Source organism: Embiotoca jacksoni, unplaced genomic scaffold, assembly GCF_022577435.1.
Source record: "Embiotoca jacksoni isolate LCO1_2020_lvr unplaced genomic scaffold, fEmbJac1.0.p SCAF_151, whole genome shotgun sequence".
In the NCBI taxonomy this organism is placed as follows: Eukaryota; Metazoa; Chordata; class Actinopteri; family Embiotocidae; genus Embiotoca; species Embiotoca jacksoni.
In genome coordinates, this window is record NW_027185287.1 from 1 (window position 1) to 12237 (window position 12237).

Genomic DNA, 12237 nt, shown 5'->3' on the forward strand with positions numbered 1-12237 from the left:
CCACTTTGTCCATGTTGTTTATCCCATTTGCCCATAGTAGTGATGAAGAAATTTGTTCGTAAACACATAGTTTAAGGCCGTAAAGCAGTTTTTATGCTGTTTTTGAGCTTCTCTCGCTGAGATAAGGCTGTTTTTGAAACATTGTGTTTCCTGTGAAATTGGTCCACACAAATTGACTTGAAATCACTTTGCCCATGTAGTGTATCCATTTGCCAAAGTTCTGAGTATGAAAACTTGTTTGTAAAACACTTAGTTTAAAGCCGTGGCGCTGTGATGCAGTTTTACATTAGGATGAGAAAGTGAGTCTTGAAATGCTGTTTTCTGTGTAATTGCAGACACAAAGTGAAGCCACATTGGCCATGTAGATGTATCCCATTTGCTGATGAAGAAATTTGTTCGTAAACACTTAGTTTAAAGCCGTGGCACTGTAAAGCAGTTTTATGCTGTTTTTTGAGCTTCTCTCGCTGAGATAAGGCTGTTTTTGAAACATTGTGTTTCCTGTGAAATTGTCCACACAAAGTGACTTGAAACCACTTTGTCCATGTTGTTTATCCCATTTTGCCATAGTAGTGATGAAGAAATTTGTTCGTAAACACTTAGTTTAAGCCATGACACTGTAAAGCAGTTTTATTGCTGTTTTTGAGCTTCTCTCGCTGAGATAAGGCTGTTTTTGAAACATTGTGTTTTCTGTGAAATTGTCCACACAAAGTGACTTGAAACCACTTTGTCCATGTTGTTTAATCCCATTTTGCCATAGTAAGTGATGAAGAAATTTGTTCGTAAACACTAAGTTTAAGCCGTAAAGCAGTTTTATGCTGTTTTTGAGCTTCTCTCCGCTAAGATAAGGCTGTTTTTGAAACATTGTGTTTTCCTGAGAAATTGTCCACACAAAAGTGACTTGAAACCACTTTGGTCCATGTTGTTTATCCCATTTGCCATAGTAGTGATGAAGAAATTTGTTCGTAAACACTTAGTTTAAGCCGTAAAGCAGTTTTATGCTGTTTTTGAGCTTCTCTCGCTGAGATAAGGGCTGTTTTTGAAACATTGTGTTTCCTGTGAAATTGTCCACACAAAGTGACTTGAAACCACTTTGTCCATGTTGTTTATCCCATTTGCCATAGTAGTGATGAAGAAATTTGTTCGTAAACACTTAGTTTAAAGCCGTGGCACTGTAAAGGCATTTTTATGCTGTTTTTGAGCTTCTCTCGCTGAGATAAGGCTGTTTTTGAAACATTGTGTTTCCTGTGAAATTGTCCACACAAAGTGACTTGAAACCACTTTGCCCATGTAGTGTATCCCCATTTGCCAAAGTTCTGAGTATGAAACTTGTTTGTAAACACTTAGTTTAAGCCGTGGCGCTGTGATGCAGTTTTTACAATTAGGATGAGAAAGTGAGTCTTGAAATGCTGTTTTCTGTGTAATTGCAGGACACAAAGTGAAGCCACATTGGCCATGTAGTGTATCCCAATTTGCTGATGAAGAAATTTGTTCGTTAACACTTAGTTTAAGCCGTGGCACTGTAAAGCAGTTTTATGCTGTTTTTGAGCTTCCTCTCGCTGAGATAAGGCTGTTTTTTGAAACATTGTGTTTCCTGTGAAATTGTCCACACAAAGTGACTTGAAACCACTTTGTCCATGTTGTTTATCCCATTTGCCATAGTAGTGATGAAGAAATTTGTTCGTAAACCACTTAGTTTAAAGCCGTAAAGCAGTTTTATTGCTGTTTTTGAGCTTCTCTCGCTGAGATAAGGCTGTTTTTGAAACATTGTGTTTCCTGTGAAATTGTCCACACAAAGTGACTTGAAACCACTTTGTCCATGTTGTTTATCCCATTTGCCATAGTAGTGATGAAGAAATTTGTTCGTAAACACTTAGTTTAAAGCCGTAAAGCAGTTTTTATGCTGTTTTTGAGCTTCTCCTCGCTGAGATAAGGCTGTTTTTTGAAACATTGTGTTTTCCTGTGAAGTTGTCCACACAAAGTGACTTGAAACCACTTTGTCCATGTTGTTTATCCCATTTGCCATAGTAGTGATGAAGAAATTTGTTCGTAAAACACTTAGTTTAAGCCGTAAAGCAGTTTTATGCTTTTTTTGAGCTTCTCTCGCTGAGATAAGGCTGTTTTTGAAAACATTGTGTTTCCTGTGAAATTTGTCCCACACAAAAGTGACTTGAAAACCACTTTGTCCATGTTGTTAATCCCCATTTGCCATAGTAGTGATGAAGAAATTTGTTCGTAAACACTTAGTTTAAGCCGTAAAGCAGTTTTATGCTGTTTTTGAGCTTCTCTCGCTGAGATAAGGCTGTTTTTTGAAACATTGTGTTTCCTGTGAAAATTGTCCCACACAAAAGTGACTTGAAACCACTTTGTCCATGTTGTTTATCCCCTTTGCCATAGTAGTGATGAAGAAATTTGTACGTAAAACACTTAGTTTAAGCCGTAAAGCAGTTTTATGCTGTTTTTGAGCTTCTCTCGCTGAGATAAGGCTGTTTTTGAAACATTGTGTTTCCTGTGAAATTGTCCCACACATAGTGACTTGAAACCACTTTGCCCATGTAGTGTATCCCATTTTGCCAAAGTTCTGAGTATGAAAACTTGTTTGTAAACACTTAGTTTTAAGCCGTGGCGCTGTGATGCAGTTTTACATTAGGATGAGAAAGTGAGTCTTGAAATGCTGTTTTCTGTGTAATTGCAGACACAAAGTGAAGCCACATTGGCCATGTAGTGTATCCTATTTGCTGATGAAGAAATTTGTTCGTTAACACTTAGTTTAAGCCGTGGCACTGTAAAGCAGTTTTTATGCTGTTTTTGAGCTTCTCTCGCTGAGATAAGGCTGTTTTTTGAAACATTGTGTTTCCTGTGAAATTGTCCCACACAAAGTGACTTGAAACCACTTTGTCCATGTTGTTTATTCCCAATTTGCCATAGTAGTGATGAAGAAATTTGTTCGTAAACACTTAGTTTAAAGCCGTAAAGCAGTTTTATGCTGTTTTTGAGCTTCTCTCGCTGAGATAAGGCTGTTTTTGAAACATTGTGTTTTCCTGTGAAATTGTCCACACAAAGTGACTTGAAACCACTTTGTCCATGTTGTTTATCCCATTTGCCATAGTAGTGATGAAGAAAATTTGTTCGTTAACACTTAGTTTAAAGCCGTGGCACTGTAAAGCAGTTTTATGCTGTTTTTGAGCTTTCTCTCGCTGAGATAAGGCTGTTTTTGAAAACATTGTGTTTCCTGTGAAATTGTCCACACAAAGTGACTTGAAACCACTTTGTCCATGTTGTTTATCCCATTTGCCATAGTAGTGATGAAGAAATTTGTTCGTAAACACTTAGTTTAAGCCGTAAAGCAGTTTTATGCTGTTTTTGAGCTTCTCTCGCTGAGATAAGGCTGTTTTTGAAACATTGTGTTTTCCTGAGAAATTGTCCCACACAAAGTGACTTGAAACCACTTTGTCCATGTTGTTTATCCCATTTGCCATAGTAGTGATGAAGAAATTTTGTTCGTAAACACTTAGTTTAAGCCGTAAAGCAGTTTTATGCTGTTTTTGAGCTTCTCTCGCTGAGATAAGGCTGTTTTTGAAAACATTGTGTTTCCTGTGAAATTGTCCACACAAAGTGACTTGAAACCACTTTGTCCATGTTGTTTATCCCATTTGCCATAGCAGTGATGAAGAAATTTGTTCGTAAACACTTAGTTTAAGCCGTAAAGCAGTTTTATTGCTGTTTTTGAGCTTCTCTCCGCTGAGATAAGGCTGTTTTTGAAACATTGTGTTTCCTGTGAAATTGTCCACACAAAGTGACTTGAAACCACTTTGTCCATGTTGTTTATCCCATTTGCCATAGTAGTGATGAAGAAAATTTGTTCGTAAAACACTGAGTTTAAAGCCGTAAAGCAGTTTTATGCTGTTTTTGAGCTTCTCTCGCTGAGATAAGGCTGTTTTTGAAAACATTGTGTTTCCTGTGAAATTGTCCACACAAAGTGACTTGAAACCACTTTGCCCATGTATCCCATTTGCCAAAGTTCTGAGTATGAAACTTGTTTGTAAACACTTAGTTTAAGCCGTGGCGCTGTGATGCAGTTTTACATTAGGATGAGAAAGTGAGTCTTGAAATGCTGTTTTCTGTGTAATTGCAGACACAAAGTGAAGCCACATTGGCCATGTAGTGTATCCTATTTGCTGATGAAGAAATTTGTTCGTTAACACTTAGTTTAAGCCGTGGCACTGTAAAGCAGTTTTATGCTGTTTTTGAGCTTCTCTCGCTGAGATAAGGCTGTTTTTGAAACATTGTGTTTCCTGTGAAATTGTCCACACAAAGTGACTTGAAACCACTTTTGTCCATGTTGTTTATCCCATTTGCCATAGTAGTGATGAAGAAATTTGTTCGTAAACACTTAGTTTAAGCCGTAAAAGCAGTTTTTATGCTGTTTTTGAGCTTCTCTCGCTGAGATAAGGCTGTTTTTGAAACATTGTGTTTCCTGTGAAATTGTCCACACAAAGTGACTTGAAACCACTTTGTCCATGTTGTTTTATCCCATTTGCCATAGTAGTGATGAAGAAATTTGTTCGTTAAACACTTAGTTTAAGCCGTGGCACTGTAAAGCAGTTTTTATGCTGTTTTTTGAGCTTCTCTCGCTGAGATAAGGTTGTTTTTGAAACATTGTGTTTTCCTGTGAAATTGTCCACACAAAGTGACTTGAAACCACTTTGTCCATGTTGTTTATCCCATTTGCCATAGTAGTGATGAAGAAATTTGTTCGTAAACACTTAGTTTAAGCCGTAAAGCAGTTTTATGCTGTTTTTGAGCTTCTCTCGCTGAGATAAGGCTGTTTTTGAAACATTGTGTTTTCCTGAGAAATTGTCCACACAAAGTGACTTGAAAACCACTTTGTCCATGTTGTTTATCCCATTTGCCATAGTAGTGATGAAGAAATTTGTTCGTAAACACTTAGTTTTAAGCCGTAAAGCAGTTTTATGCTGTTTTTGAGCTTCTCTCGCTGAGATAAGGCTGTTTTTGAAACATTGTGTTTCCTGTGAAATTGTCCACACAAAGTGACTTGAAACCACTTTGTCCATGTTGTTTATCCCATTTGCCATAGTAGTGATGAAGAAATTTGTTCGTAAACACTTAGTTTAAGCCGTAAAGCAGTTTTATGCTGTTTTTGAGCTTCTCTCGCTGAGATAAGGCTGTTTTTGAAACATTGTGTTTTCCTGAGAAATTGTCCACACAAAGTGACTTGAAACCACTTTGTCCATGTAGTTTAATCCCATTTGCCATAGTAGTGATGAAGAAATTTGTTCGTAAACACTTAGTTTAAGCCGTAAAGCAGTTTTATGCTGTTTTTGAGCTTCTCTCGCTGAGATAAGGCTGTTTTTGAAACATTGTGTTTCCTGTGAAATTGTCCCACACAAAGTGACTTGAAAACCACTTTGTCCATGTTGTTTTATCCCATTTGCCATAGTAGTGATGAAGAAATTTGTTCGTAAACACTTAGTTTAAGCCCGTAAAGCAGTTTTATACTGTTTTTGAGCTTCTCTTGCTGAGATAAGGCTGTTTTTAAAACATTGTGTTTCCTGTGAAATTTGTCCCACACAAAGTGACTTGAAAACCACTTTGTCCATGTTGTTTATCCCATTTGCCCATAGTAGTGATGAAGAAATTTGTTCGTAAAACACTTAGTTTAAGCCGTGGCACTGTAAAGCAGTTTTTATGCTGTTTTTTTGAGCTTTCTCTCGCTGAGATAAGGGCTGTTTTTGAAACATTGTGTTTCCTGTGAAATTGTCCACACAAAGTAACTTGAAACCACTTTGTCCATGTTGTTTTATCCCAATTTGCCATAGTAGTGATGAAGAAATTTGTTCGTAAACACTTAGTTTAAGCCGTGGCACTGTAAAGCATTTTTATGCTGTTTTTGAGCTTCTCTCGCTGAGATATAGGCTGTTTTTGAAACATTGTGTTTCCTGTGAAATTGTCCACACAAAGTGACTTGAAAACCACTTTGTCCATGTTGTTTATCCCATTTGCCATAGTAGTGATGAAGAAATTTGTTCGTAAGCACTTAGTTTAAGCCGTAAAGCAGTTTTATGCTGTTTTTGAGCTTCTCTCGCTGAGATAAGGCTGTTTTTGAAACATTGTGTTTCCTGTGAAATTGTCCACCCCAAAAGTGACTTGAAAACCCGCTTTGCCCATGTAGTGTATCCCATTTGCCAAAGTTCTGAGTATGAAACTTGTTTGTAAACACTTAGTTTAAGCCGTGGCGCTGTGATGCAGTTTTACATTAGCTGAGAAAGTGAGACTTGAAATGCTGTTTTTCTGTGTAATTGCAGAAACAAAAGTGAAGCCACATTGGCCATGTAGTGTATCCCATTTGCTTGATGAAGAAATTTGTTCGTAAACACTTAGTTTAAAGCCGTGGCACTGTAAAGCAGTTTTAATGCTGTTTTTGAGCTTCTCTCGCTGAGATAAGGCTGTTTTTGTAAACATTGTGTTTTCCTGTGAAATTGTCCACACAAAGTGACTTGAAACCACTTTGTCCATGTAGTTTATCCCAGTTGCCATAGGTACTGATGAAAAAAATTTGTTCGTAAACACTTAGTTTAAGCCGCGGCACTGTAATGCAGTTTTATGCTGTTTTTGAGCTTCTCTCGCTGAGATAAGGCTGTTTTTTGAAACATTTGTGTTTCCTGTGAAATTGTCCACACAAAGTGACTTGAAACACACTTTGCCCATGTAGTGTATACCCATTTGCCAAAGTTCTGAGTATGAAACTTGTTTGTAAACACTTAGTTTAAGCCGTGGCGCTGTGATGCAGTTTTACATTAGGCTGAGAAAGTGAGACTTGAAATGCTGTTTTCTGTGTAATTGCAGACACAAAGTGAAGCCACATTGGCCATGTAGTGTATCCCATTTGCTGATGAAGAAATTTGTTCGTAAACACTTAGTTTAAGCCGTGGCACTGTTAAAAGCAGTTTTATGCTGTTTTTTGAGCTTCTCTCGCTGAGATAAGGCTGTTTTTTGAAACATTGTGTTTCCTGTGAAATTGTCCACACCAAAGTGACTTGAAACCACTTTGTCCCATGTAGTTTATCCCAGTTTGCCATAGTACTGATGAAAAAAATTTGTTCGTAAACACTTAGTTTAAGCCGTGGCACTGTAATGCAGTTTTATGCTGTTTTTGAGCTTCTCTCGCTGAGATAAGGCTGTTTTTGAAACATTGTGTTTCCCTGTGAAATTGTCCCCACACAAAGTGACTTGAAACCACTTTGTCCATGTTGTTTAATCCCATTTGCCATAGTAGTGATGAAGAAATTTGTTCGTAAACACTTAGTTTAAGCCGTAAAGCAGTTTTTATGCTGTTTTTGAGCTTCTCTCGCTGAGATAAGGCTGTTTTTTGAAACATTGTGTTTCCTGTGAAATTGTCCACACAAAGTGACTTGAAAACCACTTTGTCCATGTTGTTTATCCCATTTGGCCATAGTAGTGATGAAGAAATTTGTTCGTAAACACTTAGTTTAAGCCGTGGCACTGTAAAGCATTTTTTATTGCTGTTTTTATTGTAGCTTCTCTCGCTGAGATAAGGCTGTTTTTGAAACATTGTGTTTCCTGTGAAATTGTCCACACAAATTGACTTGAAATCACTTTGCCCATGTAGTGTATCCCATTTGCCAAAGTTCTGAGTATGAAACTTGTTTGTAAACACTTAGTTTAAGCCGTGGCGCTGTGATGCAGTTTTACATTAGGCTGAGAAAGTGAGACTTGAAATGCTGTTTTCTGTGTAATTGCAGACACAAAGTGAAGCCACATTGGCCATGTAAGTGTATCCCATTTGCTGATGAAGAAATTTGTTCGTAAACACTTAGTTTAAGCCGTGGCACTGTAAAGCAGTTTTATGCTGTTTTTGAGCTTCTCTCGCTGAGATAAGGCTGTTTTTGAAACATTGTGTTTCCTGTGAAATTGTCCACACAAAGTGACTTGAAACCACTTTGTCCATGTAGTTTATCCCAGTTGCCATAGTACTGATGAAAAAAATTTGTTCGTAAAACACTTAGTTTAAGCCGTGGCACTGTAATGCAGTTTTATGCTGTTTTTTGAGCTTCTCTCGCTGAGATAAGGCTGTTTTTGAAACATTGTGTTTCCTGTGAAATTGTCCACACAAAGTGACTTGAAACCACTTTGTCCATGTTGTTTATCCCATTTGCCATAGTTGTGATGAAGAAATTTGTTCGTAAACACTTAGTTTAAGCCGTAAAGCCAGTTTTATGCTGTTTTTGAGCTTCTCTCGCTGAGATAAGGCTGTTTTTGAAACATTGTGTTTCCTGTGAAATTGTCCACACAAAAGTGACTTGAAACCACTTTGTCCATGTTGTTTATCCCATTTGCCATAGTAGTGATGAAGAAATTTGTTCGTAAACACTTAGTTTAAGCCGTGGCACTGTAAAAGCATTTTTATGCTGTTTTTGAGCTTCTCTCGCTGAGATAAGGCTGTTTTTGAAACATTGTGTTTCCTGTGAAATTGTCCACACAAATTGACTTGAAATCACTTTGCCCATGTAGTGTATCCCATTTGCCAAAGTTCTGAGTATGAAACTTGTTTGTAAACACTTAGTTTAAGCCGTGGCGCTGTGATGCAGTTTTACATTAGGATGAGAAAGTGAGTCTTGAAATGCTGTTTTCTGTGTAATTGCAGACACAAAGTGAAGCCAACATTGGCCATGTAGTGTATCCCATTTGCTGATGAAGAAATTTGTTCGTAAACACTTAGTTTAAGCCGTGGCACTGTAAAGCAGTTTTTATGCTTTTTTTGAGCTTCTCTCGCTGAGATAAGGCTGTTTTTGAAACATTGTGTTTCCTGTGAAATTGTCCACACAAAGTGACTTGAAACCACTTTGTCCATGTTGTTTATCCCATTTGGCCATAGTAGTGATGAAGAAATTTGTTCGTAAACACTTAGTTTAAGCCGTAAAGCAGTTTTATGCTGTTTTTTGAGCTTCTCTCGCTGAGATAAGGCTGTTTTTTGAAACATTGTGTTTCCTGTGAAATTGTCCACCACAAAGTGACTTGAAACCACTTTGCCCATGTAGTGTATCCCATTTTGCCAAAGTTCTGAGTATGAAACTTGTTTGTAAACACTTAGTTTAAGCCGTGGCGCTGTGATGCAGTTTTACATTAGGATGAGAAAGTGAGTCTTGAAATGCTGTTTTCTGTGTAATTGCAGACACAAAGTGAAGCCACATTGGCCATGTAAGTGTATCCCATTTGCTGATGAAGAAATTTGTTCGTTAACACTTAGTTTAAAGCCCGTGGCACTGTAAAGCAGTTTTATGCTGTTTTTGAGCTTCTCTCGCTGAGATAAGGCTGTTTTTGAAACATTGTGTTTCCTGTGAAATTGTCCACACAAAGTGACTTGAAACCACTTTGTCCATGTTGTTTATCCCATTTGCCATAGTAGTGATGAAGAAAATTTGTTCGTAAACACTTAGTTTAAGCCGTAAAGCAGTTTTCTGCTGTTTTTGAGCTTCTCTCGCTGAGATAAGGGCTGTTTTTGAAAAGGCTGTTTTTGAAACATTGTGTTTCCTGAGAAATTGTCCACACAAAGTGACTTGAAACCACTTTGTCCATGTTGTTTATCCCATTTGCCATAGTAGTGATGAAGAAATTTGTTCGTAAACACTTAGTTTAAGCCGGTAAAGCAGTTTTATGCTGTTTTTGAGCTTCTCTCGCTGAGATAAGGCTGTTTTTGAAACATTGTGTTTCCTGTGAAATTGTCCACACAAAGTGACTTGAAACCACTTTGTCCATGTTGTTTATCCCATTTGCCATAGTAGTGATGAAGAAATTTGTTCGTAAACACTTAGTTTAAGCCGTTAAAGCAGTTTTATGCTGTTTTTGAGCTTCTCTCGCTGAGATAAGGCTGTTTTTGAAACATTGTGTTTCCTGAGAAATTGTCCCACACAAAGTGACTTGAAACCACTTTGTCCATGTTGTTTATCCCATTTGCCATAGTAGTGATGAAGAAATTTGTTCGTAAACACTTAGTTTAAGCCGGTAAAGCAGTTTTATGCTGTTTTTGAGCTTCTCTCGCTGAGATAAGGCTGTTTTTGAAACATTGTGTTTCCTGTGAAATTGTCCACACAAAGTGACTTGAAACCACTTTGTCCATGTAGTTTATCCCAGTTGCCATAGTACTGATGAAAAAATTTGTTCGTAAACACTTAGTTTAAGCCGTAAAGCAGTTTTATGCTGTTTTGGAGCTTCTCTCGCTGAGATAAGGCTGTTTTTGAAACATTGTGTTTCCTGTGAAATTGTCCACACAAAGTAACTTGAAACCACTTTGTCCATGTTGTTTATCCCATTTGCCATAGTAGTGATGAAGAAATTTGTTCGTAAACACTTAGTTTAAGCCGTGGCACTGTAAAGCATTTTTATGCTGTTTTTGAGCTTCTCTCGCTGAGATAAGGCTGTTTTTGAAACATTGTGTTTCCTGTGAAATTGTCCACACAAAGTGACTTGAAACCACTTTGTCCATGTTGTTTATCCCATTTGCCATAGTAGTGATGAAGAAATTTGTTCGTAAGCACTTAGTTTAAGCCGGTAAAGCAGTTTTATGCTGTTTTTGAGCTTCTCTCGCTAAGATAAGGCTGTTTTTGAAACATTGTGTTTCCTGTGAAATTGTCCACACAAAGTGACTTGAAACCGCTTTGCCCATGTAGTGTATCCCATTTGCCAAAGTTCTGAGTATGAAACTTGTTTGTAAACACTTAGTTTAAGCCGTGGCGCTTGTGATGCAGTTTTACATTAGGCTGAGAAAGTGAGACTTGAAATGCTGTTTTCTGTGTAATTGCAGAAACAAAGTGAAGCCACATTGGCCATGTAGTGTATCCCATTTGCTGATGAAGAAATTTGTTCGTAAACACTTAGTTTAAGCCGTGGCACTGTAAAGCAGTTTTATGCTGTTTTTGAGCTTCTCTCGCTGAGATAAGGCTGTTTTTTGAAACATTGTGTTTCCTGTGAAATTGTCCACACAAAGTGACTTGAAACCACTTTGTCCATGTTGTTTATCCCATTTGCCATAGTAGTGATGAAGAAATTTGTTCGTAAACACTTAGTTTAAGCCGTAAAGCAGTTTTATACTGTTTTTGAGCTTCTCTTGCTGAGATAAGGCTGTTTTTAAAACATTGTGTTTCCTGTGAAATTGTCCACACAAAGTGACTTGAAACCACTTTGTCCATGTTGTTTATCCCATTTGCCATAGTAGTGATGAAGAAATTTGTTCGTAAACACTTAGTTTAAGCCGTGGCACTGTAAAGCAGTTTTATGCTGTTTTTGAGCTTCTCTCGCTGAGATAAGGCTGTTTTTTGAAACATTGTGTTTCCTGTGAAATTGTCCACACAAAGTGACTTGAAACCACTTTGTCCATGTAGTTTATCCCAGTTGCCATAGTACTGATGAAAAAATTTGTTCGTAAACACTTAGTTTAAGCCGTAAAGCAGTTTTATGCTGTTTTTGAGCTTCTCTCGCTGAGATAAGGCTGTTTTTGAAACATTGTGTTTCCTGTGAAATTGTCCACACAAAGTAACTTGAAACCACTTTGTCCATGTTGTTTATCCCATTTGCCATAGTAGTGATGAAGAAATTTGTTCGTAAACACTTAGTTTAAGCCGTGGCACTGTAAAGCATTTTTATGCTGTTTTTTGAGCTTCTCTCGCTGAGATAAGGCTGTTTTTTGAAACATTGTGTTTCCTGTGAAATTGTCCACACAAAGTGACTTGAAACCACTTTGTCCATGTTGTTTATCCCATTTGCCATAGTAGTGATGAAGAAATTTGTTCGTAAGCACTTAGTTTAAGCCGTTAAAGCAGTTTTATGCTGTTTTTTGAGCTTCTCTCGCTGAGATAAGGCTGTTTTTGAAACATTGTGTTTCCTGTGAAATTGTCCACACAAAGTGACTTGAAACCGCTTTGCCCATGTAGTGTATCCCATTTGCCAAAGTTCTGAGTATGAAACTTGTTTGTAAACACTTAGTTTAAGCCGTGGCGCTGTGATGCAGTTTTACATTAGGCTGAGAAAGTGAGACTTGAAATGCTGTTTTCTGTGTAATTGCAGAAACAAAGTGAAGCCACATTGGCCATGTAGTGTATCCCATTTGCTGATGAAGAAATTTGTTCGTAAACACTTAGTTTAAACCGTGGCACTGTAAAGCAGTTTTATGCTGTTTTTGAGCTTCTCTCGCTGAGATAAGGC